The 18,627-nt window shown below is 38.8% G+C and overlaps 1 protein-coding gene across 1 annotated transcript in view; it reads right to left on the bottom strand.

Annotated features, from left to right (window-relative positions):
- KCNQ5 (potassium voltage-gated channel subfamily Q member 5) overlaps positions 1–18,627 on the bottom strand; it is a 579,251-nt gene that overhangs the window by 122,214 nt on the left and 438,410 nt on the right. The window lies entirely within an intron of this gene.

The raw sequence follows: 18,627 nt of genomic DNA on the forward strand, positions 1-18,627 counted from the left end.
GGTACCTGCTGAAATGTCAGCTCCACAGAAAACCATCCCAGATCACCTAATTTAAGCCACTTCCCAAGACTGGCTTAGTCTCCCAGCCTACATCTTTCTGCCATCCTGGAAGCCTCCTGTCCTTGAACATTGGACTCTAAGTTCTTCAGTTTTGGGACTCTTGGATCTTTGACCACAGATTGAAGGCTGCATTGTTGGCTTCCCTGCTTTTAGGGTTTTGGGACTCAGATTGGCTTCCTTGCTCCTCAGCTTGCAGACGATCTGTTGTGGGACCTCAACTTGTGATTGTATAAGGAAACTTGGATTCAGATAATTTAAACAATTTGCTTATCAGTATACAACTATAACTTGCCCACTACTGTGTCCTATTACAAAGTCTGCCTTTAAAACGAAAATAGAGAGGACCCACAGACCCCCTGAAGGAAGCAGATTGCTCCTGAGGGAGCTGGGAGACATCCTAAGTACTGTGCTAGTATCCATGGCTGAGAGACCCACAGACAGTTCACATCACAGGACTCTGTGCAGACAACCCCCGGTACCAGCCCAGAGTCTGGAAGACTTGTTGGGCGGCTAGATCCACAAGATAGATCACAATCACTACAGCTCAGCTCTCAGGAAGCCACATCCATAGGAATAGGGGGAGAGAACTACATCAAGAGAACACCCTGTGGGACAAAAGAATCTGAACAACAGCCTTCAGTCCTAGACCTTCCCCCTGACAGAGCCTACCCAAATGACAAGGAACCAGAAACCAATTCTGGTAATATGACAAAACAAAGTTCTTTATAACTCCCAAAAAAATCACACTAACTCACCAGCAATAGACCCAAACCAAAGAAATTCCTGGTTTTCCTGAAAAAGAATTCAAGAGGCTAATTATTAAGCTAATCAGGGAGACACCAGAGACACGGGAAGCCCGATTTAAGGAAATCCAAAAAATGATACAAGAAGTGAAGGGAGAAATATTCAAGGAAATAGATAGCATAAATAAAAAACAATAAAAACTTCAGGAAACAATAGACACACTTATAGAAATGCAAAATGCTCTGGAAAGTCTCAGCAATAGCATGGAACAAGTAGAAGAAAGAAATTCAGAGGTCTAAGACAAGGTCTTTTAGTTAACCCACTGCACAAAGACAAAGAAAAAAGAATAAGAAAATACGAACACAGCCTCCAAGAAGTCTGGGATTATGATAGATGACCAAAGCTAAGAATAATCAGTGTTTTTGAGGAAGAAGAGAAATCTAAAAGTTTGGAAAACTTATTTCAGGGAATAACAGAGGAAAACTTCCCCAGCATTGCTAGAGAGCTAGACATCCAAATACAAGAAGCACAAAGAACACCTGGGAAATTCATCACAAAAAGATCGTCACCTAGGCACATTGTCATCAGGTAATCTGAAGTTAAGACGAAGGAAAGAATTTTAAGAGCAGTGAGACAAAAGTACCAGGTAACCTACAAATAAAAACCTATTAGATTAACAGCAGATTTCTCAGCAGAAACCCTACAAGCTAGAAGGGATTGGGGCCCTTTCTTCAACCTCATCAAACAAAACAATTACCAGCTAAGAATTTTGTATCCAGCAAAACTATGCTTCATATATGAAGGAAAGACACAGTCTTTTTCAGACAAATTCTGAGAGAATTCACCACTAGCAAGCCACCACTACAAGAACTGCTAAAAGGAACTCTAAATCTTGAAACAAATCCTGGAAACACATCAAAACAGAACCTCTTTAAAGCATAAATCTCACAGGACCTATAAAACAAAAATACAATTTAAAAACCAAAAACCAAAAACCAAGGTATACAGGCAACAAATAGCATAATGAATGGAATGGTACCTCACATCTCAATACTAATGTTGAATGTAAATGGCTTAAATATTCCACTTAAAAGATATAGAATTGTAGAATGGATAAGAATTCACCAACCAAATACTTGCTGCCTTCAACAGACTCACCTAACACATAAGGAGTCGCACAAACTTAAGGTAAACGGGAGGAAAAAGACATTTTTGGAATATGGACACCAAACGCAAGTGGGAGCAGCTATTCTCATAACAGACAAAACAAACTTTAAAGCAAAAGCAGTTAAAAAAGATAAAGAGGGCATTATATAATGATAAAAGGCTTAGTCCAACAGGAAAATATCACAATCCTAAACATATATGCACCTAACACTGGAGCTATCAAATTTATGAAACAATTACTAATTTCTGTCTCAGAAATGAGACAGGTGGCAACACAATAATAGTGGGAGACTTCAGTACTCCACTGACAGCACTAGACAGGTAATCAAGACTGAAGGTCAACAAAGAAACAATGCATTTAAACTATACCTTGGAACAAATAGACTTAACAGATATATACAGAACATTCCATCCAACAACCACAGAATATACACTCTCTTCAACAGTGCATGGAACTTTCTCGAAGATAGGCCATATGATAGGCCACAAAATTAGCCTCAATAAATTTAAGAAAATTCAAACTATATCAAGCACTCTGTCAGACCACAGTGGAATAAAACTGAAAATCAACTCCAAAATGAACCTTCAAAACCATGCAAATACATGGAAATTAAATAACCTGCTCTTGAATGATCATTGGGTCAAAAATGAAATCAAGATGGAAATTAAAAAATTCTTTGAACTGAATGGCAACAGTGACACAACATATCAAAATCTCTGGGATACAGCAAAGGCGATGCTAAAAGGAAAGTTTACAGCCATAAATGCCTACATCAAAAAGTCTGAAAGAGCACAAACAGACAATCTAAGCTCACACCTCAAGGAACTAGAGAAACAAGAACAAACCAAACCCAAACCCAGCAGAAGGAAGGAAATAACCACGATCAGAGTAGAACCAAATGAATTTGAAACAAACAAACAAAATACAAAAGGTAAGTGAAACAAAAAGCTGGTTATTTGAAAAGATGAATAAAATTGATAGACCGCTAGCAAGATTAACCATGAAAAGAAGAGACAAAATCCAAATTAGCTCAAGAAGAAATGAAATGGGAGATATTACAACTGACACCACATAAATACACAAGATAATTCAAGGCTACTATGAATACCATTATGCACATAAACTGGAAAATCTAGAAGAGATGGATAAATTTCTGGAAAAATACAACCCTCCTAGTTTAAATCAGGGAGAATTAGATACCCTGAACAGACTAATAACAAGCAATGACATTGAAATGGTAGTTAAAAAATTACCACAAAAAAAAAAAAAAAAAAAGTACAGGACCAGACGGATTCACAGCAGAATTCTACTAGACATTCAAAGAAAAATTGGTACCAGTCCTATTGACACTATTCCACAAGATAAAGAGGGAACCCTCCCTAATTCATTCTATGAAGCCAGTATCACCCTCATACCAAAATGAGGAAGGATATAATCAAAAAAGAAAACTGCAGACCAATATTCCTGATGAACATAGATACTAAAATCATTAACAAAATAGTAGCTAACTGAATCTAACAATGTATCAAAAAGATAATCCACCATGATCAAATGGGTTTCATACCAGGGATGCAGGGATAGTTTAACATATGCAAGTCAATAAATGTGATACAGCACATACACAGAATTAAGAACCAAAATCACATGATCATCTCAATATATGCAGGAAAAGCATTCGACAAAATCTAGCATCCCTTTATCATTAAAACTCTCAACAAAACTGGTACACAAAGGATATCTATGACAATAAAATGTCATAATGTAACAATGTAATAAAAGTAATAAAAGTCATCTATGACAAACCTACAGCCAACATAATACTGAATGGGGAAAAGTTGAAAGTATTCCCTCTGAGAACTAGAACAAGATAAGGATGTCCACTCTCATCACTCCTCTTCAACATAATACTGGAAGTCCTTGCCAGAGCAATCAGACAAGAGGAAGAAATAAAGGGCATCCAAATCATTAAAGAGGAAGTCAAACGGTTGCTGTTTGCTGATGATATGAACATTTACCTAGAAAACCCTAAAGACTCTTCCAGAAAGCTCTTAGAACTCGTAAAAGAATTCAGCAAACTTTCTGGATACAAAATTCATGTACACAAATCAGTACCTCTTCTATACACTGACAGTGACCAAACTGAGAATCAAATCAAGAACTCAATCCCTTTGACAATAGCTGCAAAAACAACAAAACAAAACAAAACAAAACAAACAAACAAAATCCACAAAACTCAGGAATATACCTAACCAAGGAAGTGACATACCTCTACAAGGAAAACTACAAAACACTGCTGAAAGAAATCATAGATGACACAAACAAATGGCAACACATCCAATGCTCATGGATGGGTAGAATCAATATTGTAAAAATGACCATACTTCCAAAAGCAATCTACAAATTCAATGCAATTTCCATCAAAATACCACTATCACTCTTCACAGAATTAGAAAAAACAATGATAAAATTCATATGGAAGCAGAAAAGAGCCCACATAGCTAAAGCAGGACTAAGCCAAAACAAACAAACAAACAAAAACAAACAAAACAACCAACCAATCAAACAACAACAACAACAAAAACAAAAAAACCCAACCAAATCAGGAGGCATCACATTACCTGATTTCAAACTACAAGGCCATAGTCACCAAGACAGCATGGTACTGGTATAAAAATAGACACAGTGACCAATGGAACAGAATAGAGAATCCAGAAATAAACCCAAGTACTTACAGCCAACTGATCTTCGACAAGCAAACAAAAACATAAAATGGGGAAAGGACACCCTTTTCTTTTTCTTTTTTTTTAAAACTGAATTTTATTTTTTTAACTATACTTTTAAGTTCTGAGGTACTTGTGCACAAAGTGCAGGTTTGTTACATAGGTATACATTTGCCATGTTGGTTTGCTGCACCCATCAACTTGTCATTTACATTAGGCATTTCTCCTAATGCTATCCCTCCCCCAGCCCCCTAACCCCCAACAGGCCCTGGTGTGTGGTGTTTCCCTCCCATGTCCGTGTGTTCTCATTGTTCAACTCCCACTTACGAGTGAGAACATGTGGTGTTTGATTTTTGTCTTCTTGCGTTACTTTGCTGAGAATGATGGTTTCCAGTTTCATCCATGTCCCTGCAAAGGACATGAACTCATCCTTTTATATGGCTGCATAGTATTTCTTGGTGTATATGTGCCACATTTTCTTTATCCAGTCTATCATGACGGGCATTTGGGTTGGTTCCAAGACTTTACTATTGTGAACAGTGCTGCAATAAACATATATGTGTATGTGTCTTTATAGTAGAATGATTCATAATCCTTTGGGTATATACCCAGTAATGGGATTGCTGGGTCAAATAGTATTTCTAGTTCTAGATCCTTGAGGAGTTGCCACACCGTCTTCCACAATGGTTGAACTAATTTACACTCCAACCAACTGTGTAAAATTGTTCCTATTTCTCCACATCTTCTCCAGCATCTGTTGTTTCCTGACTCTTTAATGATCGACATTCTAACTGGCTTTAGATGGTATCTCATTGTGGTTTTGATTTGCATTTCTCTGATGACCAGTGATGATGAGCATTTTTTCATAATTTTGTTGGCTGTATAAATGTCTTCTTTTGAGAAGTGAAGGACGCCCTTTTCAACAAATGGTGCTGGGATAATTGGTTAGCCACATGTAGGAGAATGAAACTAGATCCTCATCTCTCACCATATACAAGAATCAATTGCAGGTGGATTAAAGACTTAAATATAAAGCCTGAAACTATAAAAACTCTAGAAGATAACATTGGAGAAACCCTTCTATACATTGAGTAAGGCAAGGATTCCAACACCAAGGACCCAAAAGCAAATGCAATAAAAACAAAGATAAATTGCTGGTACTTAATTAAGCTAAAGAGCTTTTGAACGGCAAAAGAAACAGTCAGCAGAGTAAACAGACAACTTACAGAGTGGGAGAAAATCTTCACAATCTATACATTTGACAAAGGATGAATATTCAGAATCTACAATGAACTCAAACAAATCAACAAGAACAAACAATTCCATCAAAAAGTGGGCTAAGGACATGAATAGCCAATTCTCAAAAGATGATACACCATTTGATCCAGCAATCTCACTATTGAGTATCTACCCAGAGGAAAAGAAGTCATTATATGAAAAAGACACTTACTTGCACATGCATGTTTATAGCAGCACAATTCACAACTGCAAAAACATGTAACCAACCCAAATGCCCATCAATCAATGAGTGGATAAAGAAACTGTGGTAAATATATATATATTTATTTATATATTTATTTATATGTATATTATACACACACACACACACACACACACACACACACGATGGAATACTACTCAGTCATAAAGAGGAATGAATTAATGGTATTTGCAGCCACGTGGATGAGATTGGAGACTATTATTCTTTTTTTTTTCAGTTTTAAACTCATTTTAATTTTTATTGAGGTAATACTTTGTGTAATTTAACATTTCAAATAGCATATGATTTTTTAAATTTAGATATAATTCGCAAACCCTAAAATTCATCTTTTCAAAGTATACAATTTAGTAGTTTTTAGTATACTCACAAAGTGATGCAACCATCACCACCATTCTAATTACAAATATTTTCATCATCCCAAAAAAGAAACCGTGTACCTTATTGGCAGTCACACCCCCTTTCCCCCCTCCCAAACTCCTGCCAATTACTAATCTATTTTCTCTCTCTGTGGATTTGTTTATTCTGAATATTTTATACAAATGGAATCAAATGATATGAGATCTTTTGTGTCTCACTTCTTTCACTTAGCACAATGTTTTCAAGATTTATTCTTGCTCTAACAGGTATCAATACATCATTCCTTTTTAGGATTAATATTCCATTGTATAGATATGCCACATTTTGTTTATCTGTTCATCCACTGAAGTATATAAAGTTTTGTGTTTTGTGATTTTGTAGCTTTTGTTTGTTTGTTTGTTTCTTGAGACAAGGTCTCATTCTGTTACCCTGGTTGGAGAGCAGTCGTGCAATCACTGCAGCTGTTCACTGCAGCCTCCACTCCCCAGGTCAGGCCATTCTCCTAATTCAGCCTTCAGAGTAGCGGGGACTAAAGTCACACGCCATCAGGCTTAGCTCATTAAAAAAATTTTTTTTTGTAGAGACAGAATCCTGCTAAGTTGCCCAGGCTGGTCTCAAACCCCTGGGCTCAAGCGATCTCCCCAACACATACCCCACTTCAGACTCCCAAGATGCTAGGATTACAAGCATGAGCCACCGTGCCTGGCCTGCAGTCCATAAGGTTTTAAGGAAATAAGAGTAGTTGGCCAGGTGCAGTGGCTCATGTCCACAATCCCAGCACCCTGGGAGGCCAAGGCAGGTGGATTACCTGAGGTCAAGAGTTCAAGACCAGCCTGGCCAACATGGCGAAACCCTGTGGAGACTATTATTCTAAGCGAAGTACCTCAGGAATGGAAAATCAAACATCCTATGTTCTCACTCATAGGTGGAAGCTAAGCTATGAGGATGCAAAGGCATAAGAATGTCACAATGAACTTTGGAGACTCAAGGTGAAAGGATGAGAAGGAGGCGAGGGATAAAAGACTACCAATAGGGTGCAGTGTATACTGCTTGGGTGATGGGTGCACCAAAATCTCACAAATCACCACAAAAGAACTTACTCATGTAACCAAAAACCACCTGTTCCCCAATAACTTATGGAAAAATAATCACTGGGGAACACTGTATAGTAATAACAGTCATTTTCTCATAAAGACAAAACAAAACCCCACGAAAATCAACAACAACAAAAAAAGCTACTTCTCTACCGTTTCCTAAATCCTTATTCTGTTTATCTTTATTCACAGAATGTATCAATACCTGAAATGATATTGTATATTGATTAACTTGTTTATTGTTTGCCTTCCCAACTAGAAAGTAAATTACACGTGGGTTGGGACTTTATCTTACTGCTGAATCCAAGCCCCTTCTACAGTGATTGGCATACAGTAGTCACTCAATATATATTTACCGAATAAAGGAATGAATGCCCTAGGGGTGGGATAAGGATTCTGCTCTCTTGTTTTGCAGCCCAGAAATACTGATGGAAGGTTTTTGTAAGCAAAGTACATAATGTGATCAGAGTGGTGCTTTTAGAAACTGCAATTATGGCAGCAAATGTACAGTAGAGATTGAAATAGGAAGAAATGAGAGGTGCAGAGACCAGTTAAGACACTGTGAGAGTGGAGAGTAAAGAGAAATGTTTAGGAAGTTCAATAGAAATAAATTTATTGATTGAGGTAAAAGGAAAGACTAAGTCAACAGTGACTTGAAAATTTCAAGTGGGAAGATGGTTGCATCATAAATAAAAGTATTATAATGAAAAAGAGAAAGTTTTGGAGCAAAGGTGAAGAGTTTAGTTTTGCAAATAATGGTTTTTCAAATGTCAGTATGACTAATGCAGAAATGTCTAGCAGGAAACTGAGAATGAGAGCTTGAGTACTGAGAGAGAAATTTGGTTTGGCATGAGATTTGGGTTTTAGAATCAGTAACAGGGTGATTGTTAAAGCTATGTGCATAACTGAGATTACAAAAGGTACACAGATGGGGTCCAGGGACACCTCAAAAAATACAGACATTTAAGGAGTGGAAGGGAAAGGAAAGTCAGAGAGGAATGTCTTTGGATATCATGTTTTTCAAGTTTTTCAAAAGTAGAACAATCGGGAAAAGGTTATTTAAATGGAAACTCAATAGAGAATGGGGAGTTCCACAAAAGAACAGGTAATCCCTGATGTCACAGCCTAATAGAAAACAAGGACAATGAGGCTGGGCACGGTGACTCATGCCCTTAATCTCAGCACTTTGGGAGGCTGAGGCAGGTGGATCACCTGAGACCAGGAGTTTGAGACCAGCCTGGCCAACATGGTAAAACTTCATCTTTACTAAAAATACAAAACTAGCCGGGTGTGGTGGTGCATGCCTGTAATCCCAGCTACTCAGGAGGGTGAGGCAGGAGAACTGATTGAACCTAGGAGGTGGAGGTTGCAGTGAGCCAAGATCACACCACTGCACTCCAGCCTGGACAACAAGAGCAAAACTCCATCTGGAAAAAAAAAAAAAGAAAAAGAAAAAGAAAACAAGGACAATGAGCATTGAGAAAAGAGACTGAATATGGTGGAGATAGGTGGTCACTGGCAATCACTGAGAAAGTGTTTGCTCTGGTCATGCCACCTTACCTGGGCTTTGAAAGAGGGGGAAGAATTCGGAAGCAGAAATAATAAAGAAGGAGACAAACTCTATGATGCCAGACCTCTCAGAAGCATTCAGCTCAGCCGGCCACCCCTTTCTGGAAGCACTCTTCTCTTTACTTCCAGGGTTTTCTCTTTATATCCTTGGTGGCTCTTTTTCTGTGGCTCCTCTTACCCTTTTCAACCTTTGGACACTGGATTTTTAAGGTTTTGTTCTAGGTCTTTTTCTTCTTTTAAAGATTGTATTCTTCTTAGACTTTCCTTTCTTTTCTATCCCCTCTTTCTTCTCTCTTTCCAGGTGATCTTAAATGTTCTCATAGATTTAAATGCCACTTTTATGCTAAATACGCCAAATTTATACCTCTAGGCCAGGACACTTCTGAGTTCCCAATTCACATATCTGCAGTTGACAGTTCCATTTAGATGTCACACAGTCATTTAAACTTAATGTATCTAAAACAGAACTCTTATTTCTACCAAATATATTCCTTCCTGTCTTAACCAAGAGCTCCACCAATGTATCCACTTGCTCATGTCAGAAGCCTCAGAATCATCCTAATTATTCATTTTCCTCACTCCCCTCACAGAATCTATCAGCAAGTCCTGTTGATTCCATCTCCTCAAGTTTTTGCAAATTCACCCCCCTTACTCTGTCTTTGCTGCCACCATGATAGACCAGGCTGCTACAGTAGCCTCTTAATTGCTCTCTCTGCTTTCGCTTTTGCTTTCCTCTAGTTCCCTCTTCATATACCTGCAAGGGGTATCATTTTCTTATTTCCATCTAAAAATCCTTCAATGGCTAGCTGTTGAATTCAAAATAAATTCTAAGCTACTAATTAAGCCGTCTCCGCCTACCTAAGATCATCTTGATTTTACCCTTGCTCACTGCACTTTAATGACAGTGGCCTTTCGGCTCCTCAAACAAGCCAGGATCTTTCTACCTCAGGGCCTTTGCACAAGCCGTTCCCTCAGCTGGAACTGCCATTTTCCTCACTCTTCCCAGGGCTCCTTTTCATCCTTCAGGTCTTATCCAAAATAGTTCCTCACTGAAGAGGGCTTCTCTACCTATCTTCAGTAGGGTCTCTGATTACTCTTTATTTCAGCTCCTTGTTTCTTAATAATTTTAACATGAGTGCTAGTGTGTTGTATTTTTCTTTGGGTAGGGATTCTTATATCCTTAACTAGAAAGTGGAACCTCAGCTTACTCTTTATTTCCCTAACATCTAGCATAATGCTTGCCACAAAGTGAGAGAAACTCACTAAATATTTAGTAAATAAATGAATAATACTTTCAAGAACTTTGGCAACAAGTGGAGTGAGATGCAGAGGGCAAGAACTCCCAGGAATCTCTGACTTGAGAGGAGGCTTTCCAGGATGTACTTGTGCATGTATGCAGAGAGGGTGAGACCGAAGAGGGAAGAGGGGGCAGCTTCATAACGGGGTAAAGTACCCAAAAAGGAATCAGGTTAAGGGCACAGTTGGAGGGGTTAGCCCAGGCAGTGTGAAAGGACAGTGCTCCCATGGTGGGGGTATGATGTGGCCTCAGTATGAGTGGAAGGAAGGATTAGGAATGCTTACGTCCGTCCTTTCAATTATAGACAAGGAGAAGGTGCGATCATGTGTGGGGAGTCAGAGGCTTGGAATAGGCAAAAAGACATGGGCTGTGAAGGTCTGAGAAGGGGTCAAGGACAGGCTAATAAGAGGTTTGCTGGTTGGAAGAACTCATCCAATGTCAGAGAGAGGGAATTTGTAGTAGAACTTTACAGGAGCCAACTTAATCTAATGTTACCAGCAGTATTAATATGGGATTCTCAAAAGAATTCCTTGAGAATGCAGAAAAAAATTGCCAGGTCAATTTTATTGTTAATCTTTATATATGTGGGACAGATATTAATCTACTATACTTTTTCCAAAAAATAGCTTAATCTTTTTACATCAGTTTATTAATAATAATAGACTGAAGGAGGACTTTCATGGTTTGGTCACAGCAAAAATGTTACATTTCATGGTTTGCTTTGCTTTTCATTCCAATAATACATTTGCTTGGCCCAGTGCTCTCAGAGTGGGTTTTAAGCCACTGACTCTAACTCTAAAGAATGGGACATGGCCAAGTGACAATGTGCTCAGTGTTTCATCCTGAGTAAAAAAGAGTGCCTACTTTCTTTCATTCTGAATTTAGGGTTGCCCCTTTCTCCTACAGGGGTGGTTTGTGGGGGTGAATAGAAGGTTGTGAAATCTGAGAACAGCAGTCTGGAGTTCCTCTGGGGGTGAGCAAAGACTCTGCCCACTTCCTCCCTACACTCTGGTTCAGGCTTCCAGGATGATCACATTTCACTGAGTGCAAGGGACCTGAATAGCCAGCAACTGAACCCCCAGCCTCAATAACTTTCTCCACTCTGATTTCGAAGCAGCTAGGGATGTTTCCTGGTTGAAAGCTCAGGGGCCTTTTGTTGCCAGTTTAGGTTTGGGAAGGATCTGGCAACAGGGTGGCAGTTTTGTCCCCCTCTATGCCAGAGAGGCAGTTGGTGTGGGTTTTCTTTGTTTCTTGCCTGGAGAGTGCATGCATCATTTCCCTTCTGTGGAGGCAAAGAGGACACCTGGGCTTCATGATGTGAACAGAAAGGTAGCACCAGACATAAAATTACGAGTCCTTTAAGGTGTGCTTACAATAAAAAGATGTGAATCTTCTCCAGGTATTTACCCTGACCCATCTGCTTACTCTGGCTTTGACATTCTAAGTCAAGGACCAGCTACATTTGATAAAACCATCTTTAGATGAGTGCTGCATAGATATTCATTGATTTTTTTGGACTTTCAGGTCAAGCTGCCCTTGAAGTACCAGTGAGTCTCCTTGGAACTGTACAACTACATTATGTTTCTTTTCTTTTCCTAGCACTTGGGAGGCCCTGCTAATGTTTATCAGCTGATCCTTTGTACATGAACTGAGTAGCAGAAGCTCTCTTGGTGCTTATTCTCCCATGCTTGTGCTAAATAACAAACCTCTTTCTGCCTTCCAAAAATGTTGTGACTCTTTTCACTGGTAGAACCCAGTAACGATTAGTTTCATTTCGGTTCAGGGTCAGAGAAAGGCAGGCCCACACACGAACCCAAAAGCACCAGTTCTTCAGAATAACTGGGGAGATTCTGGAATAGCAGCATATTTCAGAGAACCTGGAGAGGCTGCATATGTGATCTTTAGGGGCTTGGCGGAAATCACACCTAGACTTCACAATTGAATTGGGTGATGAGGCAGTCAGTCCGTTTTCTAGAAACACTCCTCACAGATCTTCAAGAACCCAGCAGCATCCTGATGGCACGGCGTGGAAAGATGACTTATTTGATTGTATCTCATCATCTCTGTATTGCAGATGCTTACAAACCGCGTACCTCAGTGACTCCCAGGGAGAAGGGCAGGTGGCTATTATTACTTACGGTATACAGTTAACACAGTAATGTGGGCCGAATGAAGTTGAAGAGCCAGAGCTGATTTTGGAAAAAAATGGATTACGGCTATAATGAAAAACAAATAAATAAGACACTCTCTTTATACTGTCTTTAGACTGGGAATCCAACATTAAATAAATAATTTAGTTGCTCCTTTGAAGATAATTCCCTCACACTCCACTCCCTTTGTTGTATAATTCTCTGCCAGTTCTACATATGCATATGGCATTAGGGTGCAAGAGTTGAGCTCCATGGGTGATGGTGCTGGAATCAAACCCAGTGACTCTGTTCATCTTGGGTGAACCATGAGGATGCTTCACGACTACATATGGGCTGGGTGGGTGGGGATGACAGGGATTGGGTGGGTTTGGGATGACAGAAAGAACTAAAGTGTGGTCGGTTAATGGGTTCTTTTTGTACTAATATATTTTTGATACTTCCTGAGTCAAAGCATTTAATTCTCTTCTAATATATACAGTGTTAAAAGTGAATCACAATACATCAGACTTTTACTCTGCATAGCAAATGTGTTGCAAGGGAATTAGTAGAACCATAAAGCAGTTGAATCAATGTAAAATAAATGTTCTTCCGAGAGAGCCTTGTTATTCTCTGTGGGTGAGATAACTTTTTGATATTATATATTAATGCACGAGAATACACAGAGAAGTCTTCTTAATTGAAACGTCTATGATGGCTACTTGGTTGCTTAGTCAGAAATTTGACTAATGCAGATAATCACAAAGAGACTTACGTGTTGCATATTTTATTTTAGCCTAAAGCACATAAATATAATATTCTTGATGAAGAATGTGTTCTGCAATTGGGGTTCTGCCTTATCTTTTTTGCATAAATCTCACTCATAATGCATCATTTACTTTCCTTAATTTTAGTATTTTTTAAAATTACATTTTTTTTTTTTTTTAGTGGCCCATAAACTCAACTTTTGTGGGAGCTATCTGAGGACAGAGTCCTAGATATTTAAGATTTTTCCCCCACATAGTTGTGTGTTCACCCCTGATTTTAAAGTATTTTTAGTATTTTAGTATATTTAGTATTTTGCATTTATCAAGCTTTTCTAAAGCATTCTATTTTCATAAACCATCCATCTTTCTTTCTGTACCATATGTCATCAGTTTATGCAATAATATAAAATTAAACCATGCCATTATAATTACAAATACAACTGGCATAAAAAGGTTTGGGAATGGGATGGGTGCAGTGGCTCATGCCTGTAATCCCAGCACTTTGAGAGGCCAAAGCAGACAGACTGCTTGAACTCAGGAGTTTGAGACCAGCCTGGGCAACATGGTGAGACTCCTTTTCTTCAAAAAATTAGTGAAAAATTAGCTGGGCATGGTGGCACGTGCCTGGGGTCCCAGATACTCAGGAGGCCAAGGCGGGAGGGCTGCTCGAACCTGGGAGGTTGAGGCTGCAGCGAGCCATAATTGCACCAATGCACTTCAACCTGTGTGACAGAGTGAGACCCTGTCTCGAAAAAAAAAAAAAGTTTGGTAATGAACATGCTGACTCTTTGCAAGCATTCAAACAATGTTAAGAACAGAATTCTGTGGATACTAAAGATCATTTCGTGCTCTGCAAGCCTCAGTATATTTTGTGGGAGTTAGGAGTGTTGGTTAATCTGGCCAGTCAGTGAAGAGGAAATAAGTTTTGAGAGCTTCTACTCTATTCTAAAACAAATACAATATTTACATAAATGGGCAAGTAAACTAAATAGCGTTTTGTGAGCTTTGATTTCCCACACACGCAAGCATGACATTTTGCTTACATATACGTGTGTGTAAGAGATAAGAAGCAGGAGAATAGGAGAGATGGACCTTTACGTCGCGATCTTGGACATAATTCCATTTTTTGCCTCATTCCAGAGCTTGTAAGAGATATGCTGGTGAACATGCACTGGATAGATTACATTTTTATTACAAAAATTTGTGACTCATACTCATGACTTTTGAGTATGATCTTTATAAAATCATAGGTAAGGTCATGAAGTTTTGAATTTACTTTTTAAAATTAAAAAATAAATTATAAGTGACAAAAATGCCTACCATCTCTTTCAGTAAAGTTCTAGGCAGAGTAGTATTCTCCTTAAGTGATAAGCTGCCATTTCTTGCCACAATTCTTGACCTGAGGTAGAAGCTGGCAGCTGCCTTTTCAGGCTACAGGGTAACAAGACGGATGAGGCTCTGGGCAGGGATGACCTGCTTTGCCCTGCTACCTCCCCACAGCTGGCCTCAGGAATCCCTGGTATTTTGTGCCATCTCTTCAGTTGGACCATTTACTTGAATGTGTCTTGCAGATAGAAACAGCTTAGATATATTTTGGCCCTTATGTTTCCTATGCTCAAATACAGTCACACAGGTGAAAGAAAATACGTTCTGAAAATCTGTGGGTTGGAAATGTTGGCATAAAGTTGTAATTATGTTAGCAAAATCTGAGGTGGAGTGGGGGCACCTTCCTGTGTTTAGCATTCAAGAATTCTTCCTCAGAAATAATACTGAAAAACAAATGAAAACTCTCGTCCAGACTTTCTTGATTTTTTTTTTTTTTTTTTTAATGAGATGGCTGAGGCTATGGTCAGATTATAATTTAAGACACTGGTTAGGCTAAAGTGTTTTTTCTTTTCAACAGCAGAATGAATTCCAAATCAGGAGATTTAAATCCTTCTTTCTTTCAGGCAACAAATCAACAAATATTTATTGACCTGATTTTGAAGATACAATTATGTTTCTAGTATACCTATGTGCATTAGTTTATAGCTAATGTGTTCATGTGAACAATATACTGTTGGTAGACTTCCATGGCACGGTATAATTCTCCATAAGGGAATTTTTTTTTTTTTTTTTTTTGAGGCAGGGTCTCACTCTATCACCCAGACTGGAGTGCAGTGGCACGATCTTGGCTCACTGCAACCTCCACCACCTCGGTTCAAGCAATTCTCCTGCCTCAGCCTCCCAAGTAGCTGGAACTACTTACTTGAAACTTCTGTGATGGCTACTTGGTTGCTTTGCCATAATGCATTGGCAATAAAAATTAATTATTAACTTTAATGTGCCAGCATTAATTCAGGAAACATCAGCTTAGATGATGTTGCAGAAACATTTTGTAATGGTAAACCCAATATAAGACATGTATACTATATACATGCCACCATGCCCAACTAATTTTTGTATTTTTAGTAGAGACGGGGTTTCACCACATTGGCCAGGTTGGTCTCCAACTCTTGACCTCAAGTGATCCACCCGCCTCAGCCTCCCAAAGTGCTGGGATTACTGGCATGAGCCACAGTGCCCAGCCCATAAAGGAGTCTTTTAAGGAAAGGTGATTCACCTAGTATCGGATAGTAGGTGGTCATAGAAATTGTGCAGTCAATTTTGAAATTTAGTCGCCTTGAACTAGTAGGTCAGAACTAGTAGGTACATCTTCAAACAGAATCTCCTGTGGTGGTGGCATCATAAAATTTGGGTTCCGCTGTGGCAGGTAGCTCAGAGCACTAGCATTCCATCTTGTTTATTTAGACGGTGGTGTAACAACAGTAATGACTACCATTTACCTAGTGCTTGATAAAGCACATCTACATGTCCTAGTCTCATTTTATACAGATAGCAACTTTGTGTTTGGGGGATATCTCAATTTTACAGAGATGTTAATGACTGCTTAATAACACACCTCCATGAAATCATAATGTTAGGGCCAGAACCCAGGTCTCTTGACTCCAATTTTTCTATTCTTTACAAAACAGCATGTGCTCAATGCTGATAGAATAATAATAACTGATAAAAAGTGCCCAGAGGCATGTGTGAGATAACATTATTGAAGAAATACTCTGTCATCAATGCTACTTTAGATTCTCATTAAGAAAGAATTCCCCCAAAGAGGCATATGATAATCTACTTCACAAATCCATGCCAATAGGTTGGCATGGAACTTGTAGATGCTCATAATAGTTTGAATGTTTTGGTGGGTAGAGGCTGGGGTATGTGTGTCTCCATTTTTGCTTGGTAACTGATAATATTCTTGAATAGTTAGGAGCTAGTATGTTGTTCCTTTCACAGCCAAGTAAAGTTTTGATACCATCAGATAATGCATTGGTAGCAAGAAGTAATTATTAACTTTAACATGCCAGTATTAATTCAGGAAACATCAGCTTAGACGACGTTGTAGAAACGTTTTGTAATGGTAAACCCAATGTAAGAAGAGTTGATTCTCTGAAGGGTCCTGGTACTATCAGGACCAGAGTATCAGTGCTTATTCCAAAAATTTACACAATTTCTTACTCTTAGATTTTACAGGAGGATGAAACTCAAGGCATATATTTGGGATGTACAACATGTTGAGTGCACAGTATGCTATATACATAGAACCATCCATATGGTTTGCTTCTAGAAAGACTGTAAGATTTTTCTGCATGAATTCTCAGACTAACTCTGGCTGACATAAAATTCTTCAAGCACAGGGTCTTAGGTGAAGTCTGTATTCAGATGCTTACTCAAGAGTAGATTTATACTATCTGCTGCTGTATGCATCTTTTAAAAATAAAACCCCACAACACTATCTTCATCACAGTAAGAGCAGTAAATAGAAGGAGGACAAACTGGCCTTCAAGAAGAGGTTATTATTAGGAAAAATTACTTCAGGAAAACCTGATCTGAAGTTATTTCAAAATAAATCTAAAGCAGATCAAAAGGAGAAATATAATAACAGGAAGGATTTAATAACAGAAAATAACTCCAGGGAAACCCACTCTTAAATTATTTCAGAAGAAATCTGGAACAACTAAAAATGAGAACAATAACAATAGAAAACCATAATAAATGGAGCTCCACCAGCAATCAGAAGATCCCCTTTTCCAGTAGCTCCCAGTGCCTCAGCTACTGGAGCTACTTCCCTTTTCCATTTTCTGCCATCAATGCAACTTTAGTTGCCACATTAGAACCCAGGATATCTTTTCATCACAACCTCCAATTCCCAAGCCTCTTCTGTGTTCAAACTGTGGGTCTGCATCAAAACACATAGCTCTTTTTTTCTTCCTTTTGTATTAAAGGTGCTTTCATTTAACTTCCACAGCAACAATGCCTACACAAACAGTAGCTATCATATTTGATTGGGCACTTTGCTATGTTCTTGGTACCAGGTCTTTTACATCGATTTCACTTACTCAATGAGCTAGTTTCACTAATATGAAACTGCTTTCAGGGATCACAGTTCTTTGAATTGTTACTGGCTGGCTTGGAGCAGCACTGATCCCACCATGATAGTCCTCCAAAAGCTGATCTAGGGGACAGATCTCACTATCTTTTTTTTTTTTTTTTTTTTTTGAGGCGGAGTCTCGCTCTGTTGCCCGGACTGGAGTGCAGTGGCCGGATCTCAGCTCACTGCAAGCTCTGCCTCCCGGGTTTAAGCCATTCTCCTGCCTCAGGCGCCCGCCACCTCGCCCGGCTAGTTTTTGTATTTTTAGTAGAGACGGGGTCTCACCGTGTTAGCCAGGATGGTCTCGATCTCCTGACCTCGTGATCCGCCCGTCTCGGCCTCCCAAAGTGCTGGGATTACAGGCTTGAGCCACCGCGCCCGGCCAGATCTCACTATCTTAACGGAAGCAGTTCCATAGTGAGTATTGAAAATTCACTGGCACAGCGTATCTGTAGAACAAAACCTGTATTTTGATACTTATTGTTGATACTGTGGGCTCTTTTAATATAGGGGATTTCCTTTTTTCATCGCAGTGTAACATTTAGAAATACTCTCACTTAGGATGCTATCATTTCCTTATTTATTCTGGATACTTCCATAGTTATTAAGGTTTCCATTAAGTGCAACATGGGCAATTTTAACTAAGAAATACCCAACCATAATTTTCAAACCAAATTAATCAAAACGAAGGTCTTGATTAATGTATAAATAAAAGGTATAGGAGTCTAAATTTATTTTATTTCCCACTAGGAATCTAGAATA

Source organism: Piliocolobus tephrosceles, chromosome 5, assembly GCF_002776525.5.
Source record: "Piliocolobus tephrosceles isolate RC106 chromosome 5, ASM277652v3, whole genome shotgun sequence".
Taxonomy (NCBI): Eukaryota; Metazoa; Chordata; class Mammalia; order Primates; family Cercopithecidae; genus Piliocolobus; species Piliocolobus tephrosceles.